The following is a 15,112-nucleotide window of genomic DNA, read 5'->3' on the forward strand; positions in this document are numbered from 1 at the left end:
ACATTCATAAACCTACGAATGGTAGTTTAACCATTACTAAGCAGGTTTGCAGTCAGCCGAGAATTTTACAAAACGGCCAATCACAAAAAAGTGCAGGAAATGCGGTATATTTAAGCCCCATAGGTGGGAATACTCAGCATAACTGATTGTAGCTCACATTTGCAGTCAGAATGGCAGGTGCAGGAGAGGGTTCATGCTTCCGAGCGCAATGTTGGGGCATCGAGGAGTCCAAATACATGGTTTGACTCCTTGTCCACCATCACGAGACAAGACTCCTGCAGGGCCAGTTCCAAGGGATGGAGTACAAGGCAGAGGCTTGGAACCGGTTAGCTCGTGACCTCACCAGTGCCACAGGCGTTTCTCGGACTGGTGAGCAGGTCCATCACCACCATGCAGACCTGAAGAGACGAAAGCAGGACCGCCTGAACCAGTGGATACAGGAGGCCGGTTGGATGCAGAATGCCCCACAACTAAGTATGTAGCCATGGAATGCAGTATGTAAGAATTGAGAATGGAGTATGTATAATGGATAGGTATGTCTCAATATCCCTTCATTTACTTTACAGCTGCAGGTGACCGTGCTACGAATCAGCAAGCCTATGCTGATAGGCTGCTAAGGCTGCACCACCAGGCAGGTTAGTGATTATTCTGCATGTATTGTTATATAAAATATGGGAGAGAGCATGAAAGAAAGTGTTGTAGTCCAATAACACAGCCATAGAATTGCCTGAATAAGTCCTCTGCATGTACTGTCAGATAAAAATGTCAGAGAGGCAGAAAAAGAGTGTAGTAACCCATTAAAAAAGGTAACATATATCTGGAATAATATCTCTGCAGGCACTATCATATAACATAAGTGAGTGAGCCAGAAAAAAGATTGTTCTAACCTATTAATAAAGGTATAATATGTCTTACATGTCTGCCATAAAAACCGTTAAAACAAATAAAGGAGTGAGCCTGTGGAAAAGTGTGCAATGTCATTAATAAAGGTCTAAAACCCAGAGAGTGTGTCTGTGTCACAGAGTCTGAAATGTTGTTGTACCCTTGCATTATACAAACAGTACTGTTTGAAAATGTGCTGGCAACCCACAGTTATGCAGTCCCATATAAAGTGGGTGATGGAAGTGCTAGTAGCTGTGAAAAATATATACAGTCCACAATAGTCAGTTACTGGCTGGCATGAATAAGTAAACCTGGCACATGTGTAGCATGTAATTATTCACCAGAAATGTGAGTGTGTGTCAAGAAATGCAGGGTTCTGTACAAATCAAAGTGAAAATGTCATGTGAAAACATCCCAGATATGCAGATAAAGAAATATAAATGCAAACAAGAAATATGTAGCAGTAACATCTGCATCCTGGACAGTTAGTATGTCAGATATAGGTCAAGCATATATTGAACTAGCCAAACCCATGACACAATCTAATGTATGGTGGCAAGTGTAATAATACAGGTAGGGGATATACACTTGCAGTCACTGGGAATGTAGTGTAGACTAAAAGGTCATTATAAGATGTTAACCAAGGTTTTTTCTACACCCTAGCGTATGTGCATAAACCATGCAATTCCACACCTCAATGCATATGTGTAATCTTAAATATTTGTTGGGACATATGTCCTACTGTTTTATAAATATTTGCATTGATGTTGATGCATGTGCCCTGTTCAAACACCACTTTCATGGTGGCCTGTTGCTACCAAACATTCCTGCATGCTGTTGGAATATCCACTGTCGTTCAATATATGCATGTGTTATGCTTGCTGTTCAACTGTTGGAACCTTGGTGTGTTGGGTTAATGGGAATATTACTGCATGCTCTTACAACTAATCTGGAATGCTGTTGTTTATGTTGTAATTAAACACACCTAATCACAGAATGTATGGGAAGGCCAGTCCCAGCGGACCCACCTGTCCCTCCTCAGTTGCCGAGTGCACCTAGCACCAGTGGCTCTGGTGCCCAGCCCAGGCTCCCCTCCTCCATTGGTCCTGTGCCACCTTCGGGTGGAAGTGCTGCAGGGGATGGGGCTCATCCCCTCCATGCAAGCGTGGGCAGAGGAGGGTCACCTGTCATCCTTGCTAGGGTCCGGGCTGTGGTGTGTAGGGAGATCTAGCATTCAGTCGCTGATCCCCTACGCCAGCTCGAGGTAAGAGTGGTGTGTCTCTCAGGTGAGCCTGCCCGTCCTACACAGCCCTCAGCACAGCCAGCCTCGGGGCTGTGAAGGTGCAGTGGTGACTGCCCATGGTTCGGGATCTCAGTTCCACTGTTACCATCTGTGGGCTCATGGGCTTGCGATTTCCAAACATCCTTCCCCATCAATTGTGTTCACCCATCCCATGTGTCAAACTCCACCCCTGTGTGCATCTTGTTTGTCTTGTCTGTTTACCTCTCCAACCTACCTCCCCAAATATACCTACTTCCTCTACTTCACATTCCACTCTCACCTGAAAAAAATAAAAATAAAAAAAAGGGCAATCTGTTCCCACAAAAAAAATACGCGCAATACATAGCTGCCCAATTCACACACATGTCCGCTGGACATGTAAACTGATAATTCTAATTGGCAGTACAACATATTTTATTGCCCTCAATCCTCTCTCATGGGTGGAAGGTTTCAAATTTCACACCAAATTTCAAACATATGCACAGCTGTTGCTGGTAAAGAAATGGGCAGCTATGGACCTTCCCTACACCCATCCTGCACATCCCGAGCTGGTTTCCCTACTGTCTTTCCCTCTTTGTGCCCCCTTTTTCACCACTTTCCTATCTCCCCATTTTCTTTTCTTTAAAAGAAATTAACGTGGGGGTTAGCAGGAGTAAGCACTTTTAAGCAGTAGTTAGCAGGGGTGCGCGAGTGTGAGCGTGTGTGCGCTTAGCTAAGCATTGCTAAGCGTTGTGCAAACCCGCGCAAACCCGCGCAAACCCGCTTACAACTGCTTAAAAGTGCCTTAGTCACTCTGTATGACAAGGCCCTTGTACTGCTCAGCAGCAAAATAAAAAACCTTGTCAGTCTCAAACCCGGGACCTTGGACTCACCAGTCTGCATGAAGTACCACTACACCACAGCAGATATACAATAACGTAGTGCTGAAAGCAATATATCATGCATTACCATGAGTGAATGTAAAGGGAAAATAGGAATGGCATAACACAAATCTTGTTCTGTGGGCCTTAACCAGCAGGTGTTGTTGAATTGCATGACATGACTGTGAAAAGAGAATCAGCCATGCTAGTAGAGAATAATGTTACAGTAGCACCTTACAAACCCCACACAGTATCAGAGCAGGATAAACACTGGCATATTTGCATAGGTCACAGGCCAGACCTCCCAACAGTGACTGATCTACTGTGATGACCCTGATTTGTAAACAAATGTTATCTGTGCCCCTCTGACTCCCTGTGAAATGTACTAACAGTAGGCAGAAAGGTGGGGAATCTCACTTAATGACAAATGTCAATAAGTGAGAGTAGACACCGCTTGCACGTCAGAAAAGGTGTAGTAATACACATGCTCTGAATCCCCCAAAGTCTGAACTGCAAAATGTCTGAAATATATCACAGGTGTATCCCAGTTATATGTACCTTTCCCTGAGGCTGTTCAAATATATATGTGAGAGTATCTGAGGCCTGGAAGAGTCAGAAACATGCAGGCATATTAGCTTGTCTGCTGTTACACACTCTGCAAATAGTTGTAGAATGAATCACACAAGCATGTCCTTATGTAGAAGTACAACACAGAAATATCAAAGGATGTAGCCATGTACTGCTAGCAACCACCTGTGACAATGCCATTGTTCAGGTGCTGAAAAGACTGCTGTGGTGCACAGTCAAAGAATACTAGGCTGACCTCTATCTACCATCTGGATATGTCCACAGGTGGGAGCTACTCAGACAGACTACTAGCCTTTATAGACTTGCAGGTACACAGCAACTCTGCATGTTCAGTAAGATAAACATCACACGATAATAAATAATGCACTCTGCACTTCTGCACCCCTACCCAAAGGTACTATATACCCGTGTAGTCAGGCACAACCAAGGGTGTAGGTAGGCATACACAGTAGTGAAATATGTCCAGTTGTCCTGAGCAGACTGTGCTAATGTCAACACAAACAAGCCACAAACTGTTCAGAAGTGAGTAACATACCAATGACAGTGTAGCAGTTCACAAACAGTGCATGTGCCTGATATTCATAATTGGTAGTACAACATACTTAGTTGTCCTCACCCCTCTCTCAGGGGTGGAAGGTTTCAAAAATCCCTCCTAATGTATTGCATATGCACAACTGTTGCTGGTAAAGAAATGGGCAGCTATGGTCCCTCTCCACACCCATCCTGTACATCCCGAGCTGGTTTCCCTACTGTCTTCCCCTCTTTGTGCACCCTTTATCACCACATTCCTATCTCCCCATTTACTTTTCTGTCAAATAAATGAGCGCAGGGGTTAGCGGGAGTGAGCACTTGTAAACAGTAGTAAGCGGGTGTGCACCAGTGTGCGCATGTAACAGCTTAGCATTGCTAAGATATGATAAGCTAAGCCAAGCTTGGCTTAGTATTGCTATAATAAAATAAGCTAAGCTAAGCATCACTTAGCATCACTAAGCGTTGTGCAAACCTGCGCAAACCCGCTTACAACTGCTTAAAAGTGCCTTAGTCACTCTGTATGACAAGGCCCTTGTACTGCTCAGCAGCAAAATAAAAAACCTTGTTAGTCTCGAACCCAGGACCTTGGACTCACTAGTCTGCATGAAGTACCACTACACCACAGCAGATATACAATAACTTGGTGCTGAAAGAAATATAACATGCATTACAATGAGTGAATGTAAAGGGAAAATAGGAAAGCCATAGAAATACATTGCAATAACTACTGTTGTATGTCAGTTAATTCTCTAATTCTAAAATAAAGTACATACCCCCATGTATCCAGTGTTAGCATTAGGAGGTGTGAGTAAACCTACACACTGAGAAGAGTGCACTGGAAGAAGCAACAGTCAGGTTTCAATACAACATGCATTTCACTGGCTACAACCCAGCTTCAGATATGAGACATATACCAACCTTCTGACTGAGACAACAGTGTCCACAGCAAACAAGCATGTTCCCCACCTTGCAAAACTGAAAGGGCTACACCTACCTAACCTATAATTTTATAGCAGGGTCCTGAAATCACAGTGAGAATTGCAATTACCACACAGCAGGCTGCATGCAATTACTAAATGGTGGGCACCAATTGGTGCAGAGGCCATCACATGCACATGTGCAGATACCTAGAAAAGCAGCCTGTGTCTGCTGTCCACACATGCAATAATATCATTGCAACAACTGGGAGAGAGAGAGAGAGAGACAGACAGACAGACACAAACAGGCAGAAGGAGACAGATGCTGAAAACAAACAGCAACACACAGAGGAAACAAAACCAAAAAAAGAATAAATTAAAAATAAAAAAACAACACCTACAACAGATGGAGGTGAGGAATACAAAGGTAAGGTATGCAACAGATATGTATTTGCTGACATCTGAAAGATGTGTCTGAAGGGAACTCTACATACTGTGAATCATCCATATGTGGCAGCAGTCCGTATCTATATGTACATGCACATTTGCATAGGGCAAGGGACATACTGCAACTGTTAGTGAAGGCTGGACATAAGTATGTTGTTGAAGGCTGCTATGTGCACATATGTATGTAGGTTGTAGTGTGTGGCATTGCAGAAAGCAAGCAGTGCCGGTATATGTCATGTGGTGTTAAACGCTGTGGGACTGAGCTACAGCCAGTGAGGCCTGCTACAGCTATACGGCCTGAGGACAGCAGAATGTATTCTGCACAACATTGTGCAATAGTATTACATAATCGTATGTCTCACAACTGTTGCATAATTGACATCCCCACCATGAGAGGTGGGCAGTATATGTGCCTATATATGCAGCTATATGTACAGCAATGGATGTTTACATGTGTTATGTGTATATATACATGTATATATATATATATATATATATATATATATATATATATATATATATATATGTATATATATATGTGTGTGTGTGTGTGTGTGTGTGTGTGTGTGTGTGTGTGTGTATATATATATATATATATATATATATATATATGGATATATTCAGATATATATGGATATATATGGATAAATATAGATATATATTGATATATATGGATATATATCAATATATATATAGATATATATGGATATATGTAGATATATATAGATATATATAGATATGTATAGATATGTATGGATATGTATGGATATGTATGGATATGTAAAGATATGTATAGATATGTATAGATATGGATAGATTTGGATAGATACGGATAGATATGGATAGATATGTATATATGTATGCATGTGTGCAGATATATATATATATATATATATATATATATATATATATATATATATATATATATATGAGAGAGTGAGGGAGACACGGGGTCATATGTACTGCAACAGGTGCCTGTTGTCCAAGGCATGGACTGAACAACAGTGTTGATACCACAGTGCCATACCCCATTCCAAAACACCTTACACAGTAACTGCCACATAGGTGGTAGCCTGCTTAACACTGATGGTGTCAGAAGGGTACACAGGACACAGGTGGACAGTAGGCTCCACTTTGATAATCACAGTGACAACAGTAGTAATGTAATCTGTCTACGTGGTACGTGTCATCACAAAAGGTGTGTCATCTAGGGAAATATAGGTCGGTGTTCCCCTCTACTTATCACAATGCCCCATGTGGTATGTACCTCACATGACAACTACAGCAAGTGGAAAGGCCACAGACATACCTAACAAAGAGTAATACTGCCCTCAAACACATGCCCTATGCAGGCTGACTCACAAACCACAGCTAGAGTGCGTTGCATACCGCCCACCCAGAGGTTACCACTGCCGGACATACAGATGTATGTCACACCCATAACAGTCAGCCAACCACCATGACAACACCTCACAATCCCTCTGGGCTACATGACCTAGGGCCCTAATCCTTGTCACCTCACTAAACAGCACATGCTGGAGGTACAGGTTCCTATCCACAAATATGCCATACTCTGGACTAAACCACCCAGCATGAACAAACAAGGCTCCTCATTAGCAGATGTCATACATACCCCTGATGATTGTTTTGGGGATAGGTAATATGCCCTGGGAGTCACCTCTGTATCCGGTTGACAGGAGCAAGTGAAATCACACTACATGTGTGTGTCAAAGGCCAGGGTAGCATATGGCTAGGTTGCTCTAGGGCCAATAGTGTATTACCTATCTATGACACAATGCACACACACATGTACTCAGTGGAATACCTGCTATGTGAGGTGGAATGAGTGTGACAATGACTGTGTGTAAGGTTTGTAAAGGTGTGATAGCTTAGTGTGAGGTTGTGGCTGTCACGGTAGTTTGTGTCCTAGGTGTGAGGCTGGAGAAAGATGTGTCAGTTAATGGTATGCAGACATAGGATGGCATATGTTGTGACGTAGTTCCTTGTGTACGACTGTGGTGTCCCACTGTAGGCTGAAGCAATACACGTATGCTCAGTAAGTGGTACTGCTGGTGACTCCAGCTCACATATGAACTGTTGTACTACCTGAAGCTGTAGGCCTAAACAGCACAGTATGGTGTATGTTCACAATCCCTGGTAACACTGTCTTGTGTGTTTCCTGTAGTCTGCACAGATTACATACCACAGGCATAGGTATCTGTAAGTAGGGGCACACAGTACTATAAGGTACACAGGTAATGCTCATCTGTCGGCATACACTGTGTGTTGTATGCATGTTCGATGTGTGTTTAATGATGCCTGTACCATGCCCGCAATGACATGTGTGTTACAGGGTATGTGTGTGTACCTAGCAACATGCACACTCTGTTACAGCAGTATGCCAGCTATATTAACAACCATGCACATATGTTAAGTAGGGGTATGGCATCAAAGACTAGGGTGGTTTACCGGTAATACTGTAAATGTACATGACATTCATTGCATTGGATGACATATTTCTTCGTGCATTAGCTTGATATATACCCCTGGGGCAAGGTTGTGCATTGTATCCCAAACAGTGTGCCGACTACTGGTGTATACTGGTGTGTTATATGGAGTGTTGCAGACACTGTCAGCCAGTTGTGGGCTGAGCACTGATATGTGGTATTGAATGTGTGTATCCTCTGATAGATAGATAGATGCTAAATATGGCAGTTAAGTGATATCTGTACTTCATAATGTTAAGTGTGCCACATGACATGCTCACACATATCTTTTAATTGTCTTCCAGGGTTATGGCTTATCAACGTAACCCATCGTATTCAGCAGCAGAGGAGCAGCAAATTCTGAACAGCCTGGTGCAGCACTATAACCTGCTTTTTTCCAGGACCAGCCAGCACCAGCATGACCGTACTACACTGTGGCAAGACCTTGTTTGCCGGGTAAATGACATAGGCATACATAACCGGACATATGAGCATGTACGGCATCACTGCATTGATTTAATTAGACATGTCCGGCAGCATGCATCTGATATCCATAGGCAACAGCTTGCCACAGGTGGTGGGGCGGCCATACATCCCCCTTCACCAGATTGGAGGAGCTGCTCCTAAGTGTGGTGGCTCCTGGCCTACAGCAGCAACAGCGTTACACACATGTGTCATCATGGAGGCTGGAGCCACCCAGCAGGATGACATGGAGCATGCAGGTAATACGCCCTAGCTGTAGACTACTGTTACCTGCATTGTTAGAATATGCATATGTGAGATGTGTACTGTGTGTTTAGCAGTTGTGCTGCCTAAAGTGTGCAGTACTGATATTTGGAATAGTATCCGTACACCTGTGACTGTTGACTGTTGTTCCACTGTCGTTTAGCACACTCACAGTAGCAATGCCACAGTTGTGGCCACTGACAAACTGAGTCATATTCTTCTAGGTCCCTCTGGTGTGACAGCAGGGCAGACAATACATGCTGGTGAGTGTGTTAACACTTTAATATTGGTAATGAAATGTGCATATCATAGGTGAGGTGTAGGCCATGTACACGTAACACACCTATGCATAATGCATGCTGTGCATGTTTGCTGTGAGACATCAATCATCTCAGTAAAGTCAGTAGCTGCCTCAATTACATGCAATGCACAGTGCAGCAGACACAATTGTGGCAACACTGTACTGCACATTGGATATGCATAGTTGCTACAGCTGTACACAACAGAACATGTTTATCATATGCAGTACACGACAACATGCTACATTTGGAATTACCACACACCTGCTGTAAGGTCACACTTCAGTATCCCACATGTCATGCACACACACATGATGTACCTCAGGGGTAGAGGCCTATCATGGGGCTGTGCAACACTCTGCAACACATAACACAGTCATGTTAGGCAATGCTCCCTACTGGGCACCTCACACACCCATGTACAAGGTGGCTGTGTAGTTGTGAACATAGCCATGGCACTGCAGTTCAGGTACAGCATGCTAGGCAGTGGTCTTGCACACATTAGTAGTTGTGAGAGACCACAAGATGCATGTTGATGATGGCACAGGGTACTACACCCCAACCAGTTACAGTGACCACAGTACTACTCATAGCAGTCATTGCTTTGCACCTCAGTGTTGTGTGTGTGCAAACATATGCACCTATACACAATATGCATAGCATGTTGTCTGTGTACTTACATATGCCAGTATACACAATATGCACAGCAGTCACAATCCACACAGTGTCACATATATGTACTGGAATGCTAGTGGGTATAGGTCACTTGACACACATTGGGTATGTGTGGTGTTTAATGTTGCAGTCGTGTAGCATGCCATGCCATGTCGGGCACCCACATATCTGCAATATGTCCCACACTCACCATAACCACTGTACACTGGCCATGTCGAGCATTGGGATTCCTTCACGTCAACATGCACCGCACATCCTGTGTGTGTACATAGCATGCATGTGCTACACCCATGCCCACTATTATCTGCTATGGACACAGACACTGCACTCAGACATGGATATCTATGTGTCACACAGATAACACATGCAGCCATGGCATGTATACTTATGAGTGATGGTGCACAAGGCATTGCAGAGCTGATAATATCTGCTCAGCAATGTTGTGTCCATGTACACATTGTGTTCCAGGGTGTAGCCAATCACTGAACAACTACACAGTTGCATCAAAGCCATGTATCCTGCCATTTAATAGGGGACGTCTACACTTGCACTGCATGGTCTTGTGCAACACATATTCTGCATGCTGACACATGTGTGGTGACTGTCTACCTTGTGATACTGACACCCACCTTCACCCACTATAGAGTATGTGTTGGATTGCTGGTATGTGTGTGTATGTGCTGTAGTGAGGTATGTATTAGCGTTCATGTGTGCATGTGTGCATGTGTTCATGTGTCTATGTGTCCATGTGTGCATGTGTGCATGTGTGCATGTGTGCATGTGTCCATGTGTCCATGTGTCCATGTGTGCATGTGTGCATGTGTGCATGTGCAGACCATAAAGTGTGTTTCCTGTCTTCCTCTCACAGGTGCTGAGTTAGGTGTTGGCAAAAGCAGCAGGCAACCTGAAGCCACTGCCACGAATAGTGGTGATGATGACACATGTATATTGGCACAGGAAGATTTGACAGGGTCTGTCGTTGGTCTGCCAATCGACAGTACACAGCGTTCAACCCCATCTATGCGCACACTCATACTGTCAATACATCCCTCACCACCAATGGCCATAGGCGAGGGATAGCATACAGTTGGCATTGACCAGGAGAGTGTGGTACCCATGGCACCTACATCCCCTCACAGCAGCCATAGCCATAGACCTGGAATGGTACCACAAAGGCGGAGGTCCAGGGGTTCTCAGGGGAGCACCACTGGTGATATTGTCCCTGGCAGACGTGCCCTCACAGGTCTTATGATGACCAGTATGTTCCAGGCTATAATGCAGGCTCAGGCAAGTATGGAACGGTACACCAGGCAGGGACGTAGGGCGCAGAGGGCATATTACACCGCTATCAATGACAGCATCCGTGACCTTGCCGGTGCCATCTGGACTTACACCAAGGTCGTTGATAGACATTGGGGGAGACATTAGATGCCCTCCACAACATGTCTTCCATGAGCCAGGACCGTGCGGGACGGTTGTGATGTCGTAGCAGACGCATACCAGCAACAGCAACAGCTGGCAGTGGTCGCGGACAGCCCACAGTTCACAGCCGCTCCCTTAGAGGCAGTACCAGCCCCAGCAATGCTGGGGCTGGCCTGTTCATTGACCATCCCACTAGACCACGTGCACATGGCTCTGGCCAGTCCCAGCAGGGACATGGGTCCAGTCATCATACCTCTGCCTCTGATGACAGTACCCAGTCAGGGTTGGTACCCAATTCTGTCCGTAGCACCCCTGTCAGGCACAGGTACTGTGTCCGTGGCTGGAGACAGTGATCTGTACAGCCTAGCAGGTAGGCTCTGTGGCTGTCCCACAAACTACCATATATGGCAGCCACATGGTGGAGCTGTGTGTATGCAGACACACACACATTAACCAAACAACTAGGGCTCGCACACACACACACACACACATTACATCAACATTGGCCCATGCTGTACTGTTGACCCTCACACACACACACACACACACACACACACACACACACACACACACACACACACAGACATGTCGATTGGATGGGTCAATGTCAGGCTCTGGCAAACAACATAACCCCTGGGTTAGTAGCACTGCACAAAGCATCACAGACCATACATATACAACTACCATTGTGCAATACTACCTTTCAGTTTGTTGCCTGCTACAGAACACACTCCCAAACTCAGGAACCACACTCGGCTTTCGTGGGAACTATGAAGAATATGAAGGTCTCCACAAATACCATTATATTGTGTGACTTCATATACACAAATATTGACTGGGGATACTACTCAAGCCCCGACACCCTCACCCAACAGTTGCTACAATTTGTAGACTCATATGCTATGGCACAAACAGTCAGCACAGCCACGAGGGGGAATACATATTGGACCTGATCATCACCAACATGGGGACTCTATGTTCCACACCAGCGATATACCCCTCATTGGTAAGGTCAGAACATACATGTATCTCATTGGACATACATATACCCTCCACACACCCATCCTGGGTAACCTTGGTGAACTTCTCATGAGCCAGCGTCTCACTTCACAGCAGCAAGGTGAGATCCTTCAGAGACCCTGAGACAGTGACAAATACGGTTCACACTGCTGCATCCTTTACATACACATTCTATGGACACCTAGTGGACTGCATGGATTGTGCTATCCCAAATAACAACAGGACTCACTACTCCAATGGCAGGGGACCTGTCTGGTAGACCCCAACCATTAATAAGCTATACAACATCAGGAGGAAGCTACTACATGATAGAGCACAATCCCAGACTGGGAAGGCATCTGTGATCTGTACTAGCAGACAGCTACGATCACTCATGAACTTTTCGAAGGGCCGCTTCTACCGGACAATTGCAACAGACATGTAGGACTATCACACGGCCTTCTTCAGTTATGTCAGTAACCTGGGTAGACACTCACTGATATGCTGTGAGTTACTGCATACTGACTAAACCTACCCTGAACCCACTGGAATTGCCAACATCCTGGCAAACAGGTTCAGTGCAGATGTCTCCCACCCATCCCCCCTAAGGAGCAACTATCCATCCCAACAGAGTATAACCTCCCTGACATCACACAATAACAGGTGAGTGCTACCCTCCCCAAAGCGTACATCACAGTATCAATGTGACCAGACAGTGTCCCAGCCTGCATCTTACATGAGCATCATGACAGACGTAGCCCTCACATTACATCACTGTTCAATAATGGAGTTACCACAGGATATGTACCCAAGAAATGGCGTACAGCGACAGTGGTCCCACTCCACAGAGTTGGTGCCACAATGGATCACAGACTATATTGCCCTATAAGCCTAAGTAGCCTGTTCTGCAAAGCTATGGAGTGTATTGTCATGGGACTCATGCATATAGACATCAGGAACCTACGGACACTGTGTCCTACACATTTCAGCATTGTTGTGGGCAGATCTTGCCTCTTGAACCTGTTTGTATTCTTTAAAAGGCTAACAGGTCCATCGACATAGGGATGGCTGTCCACACAGCCTACCTGAACCTTGCAAAACACTTCAACACAATAACCCACTGGGCCATTATGCATAGGCTCACCAGCATCGATATGGACACATATCTCACACGTTGGATTGATACCTGGATCAGGGATAGCACCCATATGGTCAGAATTGAAGGTGCCATGTCTGACTATACACCAGTTACATGTGGCATCCCACATGGCTCGGTCCTGGGACTTCTCTTGTTCAGTATATATTTGTCTGACGTACAGGCTACCACAGGGGGAATATGGCTGAACATGTTTGCACTTGACTGCAAACTGGGTGCCATGATCAACTCTCCAGCTGCCACATGCATACTCAAACAGGGTCTCACAGAGATGGATGACTGATGCCTGAGCCATGGCCTACAGCTAAATGCCATTAGTTGCATAGTCATCCCCTTTGGGAATAACAGCATGCCCACACATTACCACATAGGTAGTACTCCATTACATACGGTAGGAGTTGTTAGGGGTTTGGGGACATGACTTGTTTGTACTGTCGCCTTTGACATTCACATTGCCAAAGTGGTTGGACACACCTTCTATGTGGGCCACCTTATCCTATATGGTTTCACATCTAGATCGAGTGAGGTCATTGTGCCCCTATACTCATCACATCCATGCTTGGTTACAATGCCACATTTGGGGTGTTCCTTACCTGTACTGGCCACGGATGTTCCTCACCAAGCAGATCTAGGGACTCACACACATGCCCTGCACAGTTCAGATGCAGTAACTCCAGCTCTACTCAGTCGCTTACCACCTACTCAGATATGATGTGTGCCTGTTGTTTACAGATATACCCAACCCAGAATTACTGGACATGCTCCACCTCAGGATATCTGACTCACTTGGAGCTACACACTCCAGAGACGTATACCTCAGCACAGATGTTAATAGGACATTGTGGAGGGACAGATTCTTATCCCAGAGGCTCCGCTGACTCCAGAATGTAATCCCAGTTTCACATAGGCAAAGCCACCCACTGATCACCTACTGGAGACATCTTGATGACTGTATGGGTGATCGTATGTTTACCCTTGGGATATCTTCTGTGTCCCTGCTAGACAGAGGCACACTAGCCTAAACATACATGGGCTATCTTGTGTGAGCTACTATTCACACACACAGTGTAGTAATCTGAAAGGGTTGCGAATGCCAAACACACTCTGGCTAGGCTTGTACATGCACTAGGGCAGATAGCCTAGTATCGACCTCTGAACATATGCTAATGTTCAAGATGCACAATGTTTATTGCTGATACTGTTTTCAGGTCTTTATCATCTTTGCTTTACCAGTTTCTATAAACAACTTTGGTATCTGCAGAACATATTTAATTATGACAGGGTTCCACTATATCATAGATGTGTCTGTTGTCATATAACTGTGTGCACAGGGCGGATTGCTGTATAGTGACAGGTTCCTGGGTTAACACATGCAACTGCCAGATATGCATGGCCCACTGCTGTACTCAGACATGGCCTAAGTGTGTGAGCTTGCCCAGTTCTGCCATTCCGTGTTTTGTTGCTTGACATTTGTCTCATTTATTCAAGTGTGTGAGCATGCCCAGTGTGACCCTTCAGTATGTTGCTGTCTGAGGTCCACTACATTTGTTGATGTGTGTGAACATGACCAATATTAACATTTATACTGTGTGTGCTGGAAGTCAGGTTCTGTTCTCACTGCAGGACTCACCTTTGTGTCATAACTCGACAAGGATTATTCTGTGTCTGCAGGGTTTCCATGAAATACTTTGCATAGACTTATCAACATTCCTTCATACAGGCTGACCACTGTAATGCTGTCAAGGTTTAGTGGTTCAGTACTTTGGCTATAGTGCAAAGTATCCTGGGTTCAAGGCCCATCACTGCTTTTTATTTTCATACTGAGCAGACCAGACTGCTTAA

Source organism: Protopterus annectens, chromosome 17.part0 (assembly GCF_019279795.1).
Source record: "Protopterus annectens isolate FY-2018-M chromosome 17.part0, PAN1.0, whole genome shotgun sequence".
Lineage (NCBI taxonomy): Eukaryota > Metazoa > Chordata > Ceratodontiformes > Protopteridae > Protopterus > Protopterus annectens.